The sequence below is a fragment of the Megalops cyprinoides genome, chromosome 1, assembly GCF_013368585.1.
Source record: "Megalops cyprinoides isolate fMegCyp1 chromosome 1, fMegCyp1.pri, whole genome shotgun sequence".
Classification (NCBI taxonomy): Eukaryota; Metazoa; Chordata; class Actinopteri; order Elopiformes; family Megalopidae; genus Megalops; species Megalops cyprinoides.
Genome location: NC_050583.1, coordinates 68,347,578 through 68,362,080, shown reverse-complemented (window position 1 = coordinate 68,362,080; position 14,503 = coordinate 68,347,578). Strand labels below are relative to the sequence as shown.

The 14,503-nt window shown below is 40.8% G+C and overlaps 1 pseudogene; it reads right to left on the bottom strand.

Moving 5' to 3' along the window:
- Positions 1 to 368: 368 nt before the first annotated feature.
- The window catches only part of LOC118795170, a 30,852-nt pseudogene continuing 16,717 nt past the window's right edge, over positions 369 to 14,503 (bottom strand).

Sequence of the window (14,503 nt, the reverse complement as noted above, 5' to 3'; positions counted from 1 at the left end):
ACTTTGTACTGTTATTCTCTCCTTTAGTGGTAACAACACCACTCCTATATTTGATACAGATACACAGGAGAGTGCGCTTACAGAAAGCTTTTATTGTCATCAGCTGTAATTTTGCGCACTGCCAACAGTATCTAGAATGACTTTGACCCCTGATTATAATAAAATTCAGCACAGACAGCTGTCATTATAATTGGAATTGGATGAACATGACATTTTTTGTATATTCCATCTTTTGAACTCTCAATTCCATTTATAGAACATTTTCAGAAATAATAATCATGAATAAGCATAGTATGTATGAAAACACTAGAAAGGAAGACCCAACCCAGTGGAAATAAATAGAATCTCTTCTCTTTCTCTTTGCAAGATCAAGACTGCCCACACTGTGCAGGGGGAAGCTGTGTTCCACATCTGTGCAGGGCCACACTCAATGCAGTTCTGAAGCCCTGTGTTGAGGACATGGGAGCCCCTGCTCCCAGCCCCATGCCCATCCCTCGTCCCCTGCCTGGCCTGACTAGACCCTGCCCAGCATGCTGCTGTAGGGGGCTAGCCCCATAAGCAAGGGCCATGCTATAAGGCCTGTGAGGCTGGCTGCCAGGTAGGAGCGCAGGGTTGACATCCTTGCCGGGCGTGCTGAAAGAGTCGGGTGGTGAGCCGCTGGGCCCAACCAAGCTGGGAGGCGTAAGGGTCCGGCTCCTCAGTGGTTTTGGAGGGGGCCACCAGGCCTCCATACTTCACTGGATTTAGAGCGCTTGCTGGGAGGGCTCCTGTCGCCAGGGAGGGCCGGATCCAGTCATCCTTGAATATCTGAATCGTCAGCGCAGAGACCAGGGTGGAGAGGCGGTTGGTCACATGGGCCAGCACCATCTGCTCTTTGGCATCCCTCCGAATTCGGACGTGAACAGAGCCAGCCTGCAGGCGCACCCAGTGGAGAGGACAGCAAGTTAAATAACCAGTTTACATAACAACTGCTTTTCACTGGCTTCATTCAAACAAACACATTATCCTGATGAGGCAGTGTATTAAGTCAACTGAATAAAAAAGAGCACCATGTTGAGCTTTGGGAGCTCAAAGGTCTCTTTCTGTTCTGATTTATGCTGTATGAAGTAACCAGGCTTAAAAGTCAAACTCCTATATATGCTACTCAATCACAATGATAATGTGCTAGATCTTGGCACCACTGCCTTTAGCTTAGTGAGCAAAGAGGAGAATAAAACATTTTAAAACATTACTCATACTGACTACTCACTTCTTACACGCTTCTCTTCACATTCACTTTTCCAGTGTCACTGGAATTAAGTTTTTATGCAGCATGAAAAAGTATCACAGGCAGACAGGACAATCCAAATTGTATCTACTGGAAAATTATCAAGCCATTTGTTTAAGAGAGTATCTTAAACCTGTCATCTACTTAAGTGTCAACCAAATTTTCAAAGAAACCACTGTGCTCCATAAATGTAAATATGTCTACTATAACAAACCCCATTAGATTCTATTTGTAGAGGTTTAAATGTTCCTTTTTGTGTAATGGTTCTCTACGCCATATTTACGATATTTATTTACAGTCAACAAAAGTACTGAAGTACAAAGGTTATGTTGTATAAACATTTTGCAGAACACCATTAGGGCCTCTTCTACTATGGCGAAGCCAAGAAGACCACAAATCATGGATTATCAACCAAGAAGCTGGTAGGATTCCTAGTCATGCATTATCCATTAATCTTTTTCACAGCACCACAGCCAGCCACTCCTGTCCACAATCAGCTTCAGCAAATTAGGTATGAAAAGCCTTAAATGACGTGGTGGCACATCTACAGCTACAAAAACAAAAACAACATAAAATATTCTTGAAGACATTACTGCTCTTAGGCTGCTAACAGTATTAAGTATTTACCTCTGCTCTCCTCTGAGATTAGGCAACTAAAATATGTGCTTGTAGCTGGCTAGAATCATACAATAGCGTTTTGTTCAAAACTTTCCAGTCTTCACTTGGTCAAGCTTTGATTCACTTTTGCTGTTTTGGCTAATCTGAATGGTGGTGTAGTGGCTACAGAAAGTAATAGTAGATGACAGAATGTCTATTCGAGCAAGCTATGAGCATATATCTGTGATGGCAAATCAGTTGATAAATCAAAGATTACGTCCTCAGTACAGTTGTTTTCATTTCAGTAAATCTGTTGGTAAAACAAGCAATCTACCTAAAAGCAGACATTTGTCCAAAAACAGCAATGCAATTTGCTGAATTCTGGCAAGTCTCACTGTTACTTCATTGGCTGTGACCGGTAGCAGGTGCCCCACCTCTGCCTACAGTTCCTGGTTACAGACAGAAAAAAAAACGAAAAAAAAGGAAAGGCATGCAAAAGCACAGCTCTGTAGCTCAGCCTTGTTCCTGCACTGATGGTGGACTGATGAAAATCTGAATTTCTTTGAATTTTATGATGAATTTTATAGTGTGTTTTTTTTTGACAATTTCATTAGACCAACAGAAGCCCATTCCTTTTTGCTGGTGTTGTTCCAACAGTGAATGAATGCTGATTTCTAAGATTTCCCTGACCATGCATTATACTACTTCTGGCAGACTAGAAAAGAAATGATGAGAAGTGCAGATATTCAATGGTCAAAAAGGTCTCGACATGTGTCAGGATTGAAATAGAAGGTGGGATACATAACCTTGGGAGAAAAGCTTCACCGTCAAAGCTATCTGTAGAGGGTGTGCTGTTGATCTGCATGGGCTGCTAAAGACTGATGTCACTTGTGTGAACACTGTTTCCTGTGCTTTTAAGTGCTTTTCAGACTACTAGGTTTACTCTAAGGCCGGAAACAAGAGAGGCTCAATTAATCAAAGGGGAAAATTAATAAAAGCACTCTGTTCCCTTTCATTTGATCAAACCCCTTAGGAATCCCACCATATTACTGAATATGAAGGATAAATGTGATCCATTTTTCTATTGCAAAGAAACAATTAATAAAGCTGAGGCTGACAGCTGGGCTGTGGAGGTACACTGTGGGCTGAAGACTGACATACCAGGGACCTAAAGCCAGCAGTCCAAAAGTGTTCATTCCTGACCTCCAGGACCCCATCCAGAGTGGAATCCTGAGTGGGGATTAATAAACATTTGGGCATTCATAAATAGTGAGTAGAATGAGATCAAAATGTAGACCACCATGATTTTTGAGAAATAGGAAGATAAATACTGTCCACTCTTCAGTGAAACCGCAACGGAGAGACAGAAGCCATTCTAAGGATGTTGCGGTTGATATTAGTGATATTAGTTTATTTGTTTTTACTCTCACCTCTCTGAGTAGCTTATCCAGCTGACCGATGACATGTGAGGGTGTTGTTTGGAGAAGCAAAGCAGACGTGTTAATGCTGCAGTCCATTGCTGCACTGGAGCTGGATACAGAGTTATGAGTTTTTAAAGTACACTTATACACAAATTTCAACTATATTCACACCAAATCAGTTTTAAATTTTTCAAGAAAAACAGCTTTGTGAAATCAATTTCATCCAACATGGAAACAGAAGAAATATTTCATCTGCTAACGATGCATAATAGCACTTGGGAGATTCAAGCCCTTGTGATTTATACAACTGGGATGTTTCATATTGTTTCAAGGTCTTATTAAAAGCCTCTGAATTGCTTTTACAAGTGCTAAGCGGGCTTAAATAAACAGGACTCGTACAGATCCATACAGAAAGAAATCTATAAACTCATTACAGCGGAAAGCCTGTGAAAAGCTCTGTGCAAAGTGTTATTTTTGCCCACTGTTTAGGATTATTGATTTGAAAGGCACATTATCCTCAGATTACTTTACATGTGCGGGACTGTGTTGAGTTGCAGACGATTCAGCTGAAATGGCTTCCTTGTTATAGCACAGTACAGGTTATAGTCAGCAATCTTGTGCTCTGTGTGGTGGAGAAAGATCCTCGCACAGGTAGCTGAGCATGCACACTGCAGCATGGTTTTAAGGGTTAAAGCTGTGAGGATGTGTACTGTCTATTTCCCACCATGCTCTGACCACAGAGTACAGGTGTACCATGGCATGTGTATGATCTGTGGTGACATAAGTGGACATGATGTCGGCGACCCACTCGATTTCGATGAGCGCATAGGTGAAGCATTGCGCCAGGGCACCGGCCAGGTCAATCAGGACAAAGGGGTTCATCTGAGGCAGGAGGACACCACTCAGCCCTGGGATGAACCCACAGTGGCTGCGAGGGGGATAAGCACGTAGGAAATGGCAGTGAGACACGGGGAAGGGGGCAGTGCAAGGTTTTGCAATTTTCCCCTCGATATCTGCTTGATGATGTGCATAATTCTGCTTTCACACAGGCAGAACTGAGTTTCGAGGCATACTCTACAATACAGCTGTATTTCAAACCACTATGCAAAATGTTCTGTGCCACAATATTAGACTTGTAAAACAACAACAAATCAGTTTAAAGTCAATATCCACATGAGCTTCTTTGCCAGACAGGACTCACTGACATTTTTCAAGATCTCCAAGTTCCAGACATGCTTGCATGTTCCAGTCATGGTGTTTCCGCATAGTCCTTTACACCTATTGTTATTAACATTGCTGGTCAAAGCAAGGGATAATGCAAAAAAGTAACAATTCCACAAATGCTCAGAGGACAGAGGACATTCAAGGACAACATGCCATAGCTACACAACTCTTTATGTAAGAGGATGCAGTCAGTGTGGAGAAGGGCACTGTGCTTCATGTACTGCACTAATGTCCATGAAGTGGTAGCTGCAACGCATTAATCCAAGTCAGATGATCCAGACTAATGCCTTGAAAAAACAGTCATCTGAATAGAACAAACTTAGCACTCAGTTTTCTTCCAGTGGTGGACATCTGATGCCACTCTCCTAAGACCTCACACAATATGGAGACCTGCCACACGTCCACATTGTGTCAGCATGTCATAGAAGCCCATCTCGGTCCCTTAGCTGAAAGTTAAACATGATCATTGCCAATGACATGAAACCATCTTAGAATCCTTAACCTAATCCTTAGAACCCTTCATCCTTTACATACTTAGAAAATAAACAAAAGATCTATGTTTTTCAAAATACTACTATTGCAGGGACACATCTTTCTTTCTGCATCACAGTAGGCTTATATTCTTGTATTTGCCTGAACCACAACACTCACCAGTTTAAGAGCTCAAAATGACCTAGGTAAGAGCTCTCTTTCTGCAAGAAGCTCTGAATGTGGAAAAAAGTATGAATATATGCTTACATATGACAGTATGCATAAAAATGAACGCAACATAGCAGTGATTCTTACTTAGATATAAATTTCGAAAAAAAAAGATAGATATGCTAATAGCCACATATATATTTTAAAATGTTGAAACTATACAAGACTGTCATCATTACAGCCCTACCTCTGTAACTGTATGCGGACATTCTAGGGGATTTTTTTTTTTTGGGTGAGTAGGAGTGTGAGGGGGCTGAGTAGATTTAAAATCCCATTTCATAATAATCTCCCCAGAGCAATGATACAATTTTGGTAGGAGACAAACCACAATTCTGTGATTCCCAAAGCACTCATCTGCAGTCTGTCCTGCAATGCTGTCACTTAAGGACAGCTCTTTATTAAGAAGAACATTGTGGCTTTGTTTTCAGAGCGATGCAGACTGTGTTTTAATCCCCTTGGTTTGAGACAAAAAAAAATAAAACAAATAAATAAATAAAAAACCACAGGATTACCAGGAGCCAAACAAACACTGGATATGATGTTCAGAGGGTATATCAGAAGAAATCATATTCCACAAATGGTGAGCATTAAAAAATATTAATACATTTAACTCAAAATACTGTAATCAATATAAAGTCCTGAGCTGTGTAAGACCTGATTACTTTTGATATTGAAATAATTAATGCAGCGTAACCCTGTCTATAATGCTTCTAACACTGAAACTATCCTTAAGCAGACAGTTCTGTAGATTCTATCAGGGCAATGCTTTGGGCCTGGAACGCTGTTCCGTCATGATTCACCTAAGCCCCTCTGAGAAAACAAGACCTCAGAAGGGTAAAAAACATATAACTTAAAGTTACCAGTCTTAAATGGCCCAGGGGCAGGAAGACCACAGATGTCTGCACAGTATCACAAGATCTGTATTACTTACTTCTCCAATTATGTTCAAAGTATAATTTTTAGAATGGTGCACACAGGTATCTTATAAGAAAAACACCAGTGCTTTCATCACTGATGCATACACTAGATCTGTAACAAGCATTTCTTGAGGGTTTTCAGAACTAGTCAGTTTCCTTTTTGTACTCTTATTCAGATGTTCTTATTCATGGGCTAAGATTATTGCCCTTTGGGATATGCTGTTCTGTCTCATATATAAAAAATGATCGCCAGGAAGAATACAGAACGCTCCAGCGATTACAGGGAAGGCCCAGAAAAATAACTCCACTGATTTCACATCATTGCATGTTGGCAGTTCTTGTAATGGAAAGATGATGCTGAGCTGAGTGTCCATCTAACTGTCTGCCTACATAAATAACCTGCCTTGAAATGATTTCCTGGTGTCATTAAGAGGGGGGTCATTTAACGGACTTCAACCAGACGGAAGGATATCCTGGATCTACAGTTCACAACCATCGTTATTAGTAAAAGGACCTTTCACTTTGTTGAGGAAGAAAACCAAATTGCAGAGCTAAAGTTTAACAATAGGCTGAATTAATCATCCAAACCTTTGTGAGTGTGAAAGGAAGCAGCTGGGGCGACAACTGCCCGGTTAGACTGTTCAGTAAGTGTTGCCCCTTTTTAGGCAGGGGGCACTTGAAAATATGGGAGATGCTAGCTGAAAACAAGCAGTGTATGTCTTTGGACTTGCAATGCTCATGAACTAGCCAAAGTATGTCATGTCAAGTATGTCAAGTATATTTGGGAAAAGAGTACACCGTTCTTCTGGTACATCTGAAAGTTGTACTGCTAGTATGGCAGTTAAAATATTACTCTTGGCTGTGGAATATGGCACCTTATTTAAACACGTCATTAGCTATTTTGTCTTCCTCACGTCAAGCTGTGCCTTCTTGTCTAGCTGCGGTCAAGCAATTTCTATACTTGTCCACTGAGGAAACTCCACTGAGGCAGTGACCACCCCACCATTTAACACGAGCAATAGAGATTAATAAGGAGGTTAATAATTGAAAAACGATCTTACCTTCGACTCAAGTCCACAACATGCTCCTGGAGCCAACTGGTACTGGCAGCTGTTGGGGGCAAGGCAAACCTCAGGGGTAAGGATTACATATCCACACAGTGCGCCATTCCTTCTTACCCCCCCCCGTACCACCACTGTGACATGTGTGCCCATAATGGCTGCTATTGTCAAGGCTGTAACTGTAGAAGTTGCGCCATTTGATCGTGCAGTGGCCGGTTTTGTGCTGAGCCACAATCCACCCTCAGTATTGGTTACATTGCCAGATGACTGAAGCACTGAGACATGCTTTTAGTCTCCTGCCATCTGTCTGATTTAATGGAGAAGAATAACCTGTGGTCAATCCTGAGCAGTGATGAACCAGGGAACGTTGGCTTGCTTGCCGTTCATTTTATAGCTACCAAAAGAAGCAGCTACACGTTTATGCATTCAAAAGCATGCACAGTACATGCATAGCTGCACATGGCACAGACAGACAGTGCTCTTTGATGTGACCCCCATAGCTCCTTTGTCTTTGCTCTTCTTTAACCTGTATTTGTGATATGTCCCTCTGCTGAAAGGCCCAGAAGCAGATATTCGGCCATTTCAATCTGCAGACAAATCAGAGCCTTCGCTTGAAATGTTGTTTGACATGTTGTCTTTGACAGGGTCTCCCTCTGGCAAGAATGCCTCCCAACATAACAAGTCATCACCACAGTTCTTTGTTTTGGCATAAAGTTCAGCCTCAAGGGAAAGCACGCACACATCTCTCAAGCTGATAGATTACTATCTGATGAGACTTCACTGTATGAAACTGTGTTCTCATGGTCATTGTATAAAACAGGCCTTGTACTGCACCTGTTGCATGGTGTAAATAAGCCCTTTTAGGATGCTTGTGCTTCTCTCAAATAATTTAGCCCCTGCTGCATCAGAGTCAGACCAAAATGACATATTCTTTGTTCTGCAATCGACTTTTAATGAACTTGGAGTGGTTGGCTGGGAGCCATTCGTCTGACATGAATGTGCTCAGAGACACGTGTCAATAGGTCGCAAATGAGTCTGACCTTGCTAGGGGTCATCAAAGGGTCAATGGCAGGGCTGGATTAGCTGCAGAGTCTGTAGGTCGTAACTGCACCAACCTCTCCCAATTAAACTAATCAATTAATTATGATCTCAGTCCACTAATGTACAAACAAACGAAGTGATTCCAAGAGTGATGACAAAACTGCTGTTCTTTAGCTCTCTAAGGCTAAGGTCAAGTAGTCCTGGTCTATGCTGTTTATTGAATGAGTCTTCATATACTTAGCATAATAAGCCAAAGAAGCAGGTGTCAAGGCTGATAAGCAGATTGTAGCCTGGTCTGTTCCTTAACGAGATGACTGCAGTGCGTCTCTAAGGGTGCTTTCACGCCTGCAGCCTTTAGTCCATTTGAATCGAACCGTAGTGCATTTAACCCCTTGGTTCGGTTCGTTTGCGTAGGTCAGAACAAGCAATCGAACTACAGGTCTGAAAACGCCCTAAGAGCCTTGCCTAGCATTGCCTGTTTGCCTCTTTAATCTGATATAAATTTTGAATATGTATGGATACTAAGTAATTAGTGAATATATATACACACACATACACACACACACACACACACACACACACACACACACACACATACAGCATACACACGCAGCTCACTTGTATATCCTAAAATGGATGGTACAAAGTTGTGCACTTGGAATAAATATAAATTGCCCTGGAAAACCATACCTTCCTTGCCTGGAGCCTGGTGGTAGATTTTTTCAGAGTTATTAGTTGGCATTGCATGAATGTAGTTGCAAGACACTCATTTTAATTATGAAAGTTCAGAAGACACCACTGAGAAAATAATTCTGGAGCAGAGATCAGCATTTTCAATACTTCAGTGTAACATTAAGAAAATTAAAAATGTCAGTAGGCTATAAAATTTTTTATGAATAAAGAAAACCACCACCCTAGTTCACAGTTTTCTTCCACATTATTCATTAGTTAGTTGAGCTGATTGTAGGGGAAGTATCTGTGTGCCATAGCATCCCACACAAGAACTGTCTGAAGCCCCTGGGCACTGAGAGGAGGTTGTCCATTGTCTGAAATAGTGAGTGGTTAAGAGTAGCTAGCTTGCGAAGTGGTCCTAAATGCTGTCTGTTCTGGGACAATTTTGTCAGCTCTCTCATGGCACCATGAGCTGTTAGATATTTGCGTTTACATTTGTTCATTTAAGAGACACTTTTATCCAAAGCGACGTACAAAAGTGCATATAGTGGGCAAACAGGGGCAAGATGTGTACAGGTCATACAGCAAATGTTAGCAATTGTATTTATTCATATTATATGGTCCTGTTCTTCAGTGTGCGTAGACATCAAGTTCAGTTACTGCAGCTGAGCTAGCTAGCCAACTAACTAGCAACCATAAGAACATAAGAACATTTTATGATGAGAACAGGCCATTAGGCCCAACTAAGCTCGCCATTTCTTAATTAAAGAGTATCCAAAACTGCATCAAGTCTAGACTTGAACACAGCAAGGGTCTCTGCCTCAACTACATGACCTGGCAACCTATTCCATGTATTGATAACTCTTTGTGTAAAATAATATTTCCTTATATCAGTGCGGAACTTACTCTTAACTAGTTTCCATTTATGTCCTCCTGTTCTACAGACTGAACTCACCCTAAAAAATCTATTATAGTTAACCTTATTGAGCCCTTTTATAAATTTAAAAACCTCAATTAATTCACCCCTAAGCCTCCTCTCACTAAGTCTAAATAGGTTGAGTAACTTGAGTCTTTCCTCGTAGCTTTTATACCATTTATATCTCATTTTATACTAAGGTTTTTATAACTATTTCAAGTATAGTGACATGGTGCTGCCCCTTTCAAACACCACAGTGTTAAAATGTGACGTATTAAAATAAAATTAATACCTATTTGGATTTTCTAGTTAGCTAGTTACTGCAGTTTCAGATGAGTTGACTGTATTCACAGAAGGGTACATCTATCCTTCCTTCACAACTATGGTCCTACATGACCATATCATGAACATTAAAAAGGTTCTAACATTTAAATGCTTGCAAGACATGATGTAGGTCGTATCTACAGTATAATGAGACCATGGACACCAAAGTAGGAAAGTGTTGCTGAACCAGTGCATAATGTATTGGCTACATAAGATATTGCCACCATTTTTGAGTACTCTTGGTTGTAAGATTCCAACAGTGTGTAACCATGTGGCAGAATCACCGGTTATTTTCATTATAACTGGGATGGCAGTAACAATTTATGAAGTTTCCAGGTCTTTGGCAAAGAGCCAGCATCATAAATTTCCATTTTGTCTAGCCAAAAGTGCCAACTATAGTTTGTTTGACAACACCATACCTTCCAAACGAGGTCTTGAGATGCCACATCCTCAACCTCTCCTCCTTTCAAACAACAGAGAGAAGATCAAGCCGTAAAGAAAGTAAACATTCAACATTTCATTGCTGGAATAATTATGCAGGGTTATCAATTGGAGTTAATTTATTCAAATGTGTAATTGACTACACTTATTTTCACTGTACTTTGCCTGTCTGATTACCAACAACGTTGTTGTTACACACAATGGCCACTGTGTTACACAATTTATTCAACCCTTTCCTGTGGGGAAGGGTTGCAGAGAGAAAACAGACTTAAGTGTCATATCAGAATATGTGTATCTCGGAAATAATGACATACTTTTAAGGTGTATCATTTTGAGTGACACACCCTAATTTTGGGCAAACTCCACCTGAAATGCACATCTCCTACCCAGGAGCTTAAACCACATTCTTAGTGGTAACACAGAGTTTACATATGTGTTTCTCAGGTCTGAATCGGCCCCAGTGTGGATTGAGGTTTGACTGGGAATTGATTGATTTTTTGTAATATTCTCCTTTTGAATTATTGCATATTCAAAAAAAAAAAAACTGTGAAGTTTCGTGTCATTTGTAGAAAGGACACCAACACCTGGGATCTGGAAAATCTTTAAGAAAGCTCAAAAAACTGTGGAGGATTAAAAACGTAGGAAAGAAAAATTTGGAATGGCCTATAAATAAATACAGAAATAAATAAATAAATCCATTTCTTATTTTAGGCATTTGCCATTTTGGATAGAATCCCTTGCCTTCTTCTTGTATCATAATGCAGCTGGGAAGACCTACATTACTGGAGCTGCTGTAAAAGATTTAACCTATTTCTATTGAGTCCTTTATTCATGATCTTTCTATCTGAGCCCCCAGAGGCAAAGCTGTCTGGATCACAGTTATGTAATGCATCACTAACCTCTTATTCTGTGTGTGTGTGTGTGTGTGTGTGTGTGTGTGTGTGCACGCGTGTGCTTGTGTTTCGACCCTGCAATATAAAGAACACAGAATATACTTACAAATATTTACATAATTATAAATACAATATACAAAATATATAAAGACAAAGCTAATAGGCTGTATTATCCTTCTCTGTACTATGCCTATCCTATGGTGTCACTCTGTATGACAACCCAGAGGCACAGGGCGGATATGACACCTTGTGTCTCTATTTAACTCTTACTTTCTTGGCATGACACCCATCACAACTGCAAATAGCTAACAATGGTTGTATCGGTGTGATGACACGTTCCAACGTGTCTTTTTCAGACCTCTTGCATTCTATAATTATCATTGGAAATAGAAGTAACTTCTTCTCTTGAGGTGGCTGCATATAAACACAATTTACTGTATGTGTAGGGTAAAAACCACAACCTGTAGCAAGAAATGTAACCCAACTGGTATCATTGTAATACATGTTGTACAACATGGATTACAATGATACCTATTCAATAATAGCAAATACTATTTTTTCTGTTACTAGTTTCTGTTTGACAGCATGGTACACAATGTAGCTAGTTCGCTACGTCATTAATTTGGACCTAAATAAAGACTGATAAAGACTAAATAAAGACTAAAGACTAATTTGGACCTAAATAAAGACCTAAATACAGGGGTAAATGCTTATAATGCGTCAGACCTCAATGTCTTTGTGGTTATTTCAGTAGGAATCCCCTTCTGGTGCTATACAAGCCAAAAGGCCAATGCGTAACTTAGCAGATAACATATGTGCCATCCAATATTGAAAGTTCCCTTTCAGTACGCAGTGTTGTTTTTTGAAGGCCACCAAAGGAGTTTGGGATGAAAGCTGGAAAAGGCCAATGCATGGACCCTGAAGTGCCACATAGTCAGATAACCCTTGACAGGGCAGGGCTGCTCCAGCACTGCCATGCCCTCAACAACACCATGAGAGGAAGTCAATGTTAGGATATGTACAGTGATAGGGGAACACACAACCTACCATTCCTGGTGGAATGAAGCAGATTCTACTCATGCGGGCTCCTGGTTACTGTCGGCAAGCACTGGCTATAGAGCACAGCCTGTTATTGAAACAATAGCTTTTACTGTCTAGTAACTCAGGAGACTCAATTTTGGTTATTATCAGAAAAAGAAAAAAGGCACCTGCTTGTATCAACTTGATCAACTGCTTGTAGTGGGACATCGCCTGTACAGTTTACATAAAGACTACATGCTTTCCACAAATATATAATAATTGTAGGAATTCATTTTTGTGATACAGTTCAAGAGACCATGTGTTTTCATATTAAGGCGTATGCAGCTTCTCTGTTGCAGTCTCTGAAGTCAGAGGACGAGGGGCAGTGTTTCAGAGAGGCTCACCCTTGGAAAACCTCTTACGAAGGCCAAGTGAATTCAGCACCAATTCATGCAAAACAGCAAAATGAAACAAACTGTAATGCTAAATATTCTTTGACCCCTGAATGTCCACCTGGCAGATTAATTATTTGTCAGGAGCTGGCCAACAGTCGCTTTGCTAATCCAGCACTGCATAGCTCCAAAGCAGTTAATTGCCTAACAGCTCAAAGCCAATTAGTTTGTGTGACAATGACCTAATGATCAGGCTTTCAGAGTCTCTGGATTAACTGCAAAACAAGTATAATAAACTAGAACAATGATTCAGCTCTTTTGTATACAGTGATATAGCCCCATGTTCAAGTCATCAGAGGTTATGTCAAAAATCAAGCGATGGTTTTTTAAGATATTATACATTAAGACCCTTGGTGTTTTATAGTTTGAATGAAATTCTCTCAGGGTTTGCCTGTACCCAGGAGTACTGTTGTGTTGAGGTTTTGTCTATGGCTCATCATAAATCATCCTCTTTACAGACGGACAAATTGGTACATAAAGACAGAAAAATTGGATCTCTTCACTGCAAATGATTTTGAGTGGCATGATTGCTTATTGTCCCTTTGAGCCAGTTAGTTGGGCATTCAACTGCAAAGGCTTTCTGCAGTTCCCCTGTGTGTTGGCCAGTTGTGTAATGCTGTGCTGCAGATTGGAAGATGCAGACCCTGGAAGGATGGAGACGAATGTTTAATCATCAACAGGGAACAGTGTGGGAAAACAACAGCTTGTCCCGGCGAGTAAACCTCACCAATATCCTGTCTGCGTCTGAAGTAAACACAGCTGATACGGATCAATCTGCTAAACGGCGGCAACACATTTGGGCTTTCTGAATGACTAGCTTCATTCTCATGGGTTTAGCTCTCATCCCTCAAATTGCGTTTCAGCCCTGAGCAGCTGTTAATCTACAGTAATCTATGTCCTGTCTGCCAGACCTCTGCATCAGTGCAGCACTGGGACTACCTAGGAATTATGGGCTGTGCCTAGAAGGCTACAGGCATGGAGGGAGGGGCAAAGATGGAGGAAGGGGAAAGGGGGTGGGGCTTGAGGAAAAAAGGAGTGGGGCTTCCATCCACCATGGCTCTTCAGATTCATCTTTTGTGACTAAGGGTTTACTAAACCCCACAACCTGCTCAGCTTCTCATCTGTGTCTGTTGTTCAAGACTGCACATGCAGGTCAGTACTACAATGCACACTGGGATGCTGCTTCATTAAATATGTTAGGCCTGACATAATGGAGTGGGTGACGAAGCATAGTTTGATGTAACTGTACTGCATTATTGACTTCCTCTAAATCAATGGCAGTGATGGAGAAGTGCTAAATGAGGAATCTAGGGCAGAGGCTTTCCAACAGATATTGATATTCACAAATGTTAAATGCAGGGGACCTCACGAACCCCTTTTTTCTGCTGCATAAAAATGTGCGCTCCCAAATTTCACTTGTGAATAGTTGAGGGTCAGCTGTTTTGTCTTTATGCTTGAGTGTTAGGCTTCATTGTGACCTGTAATCTTAGAGCATTAATGAGGCTCTCTCAAGACACGTCAATAGCAAGGGCAAGATATAACTTACAGTACTTGAATG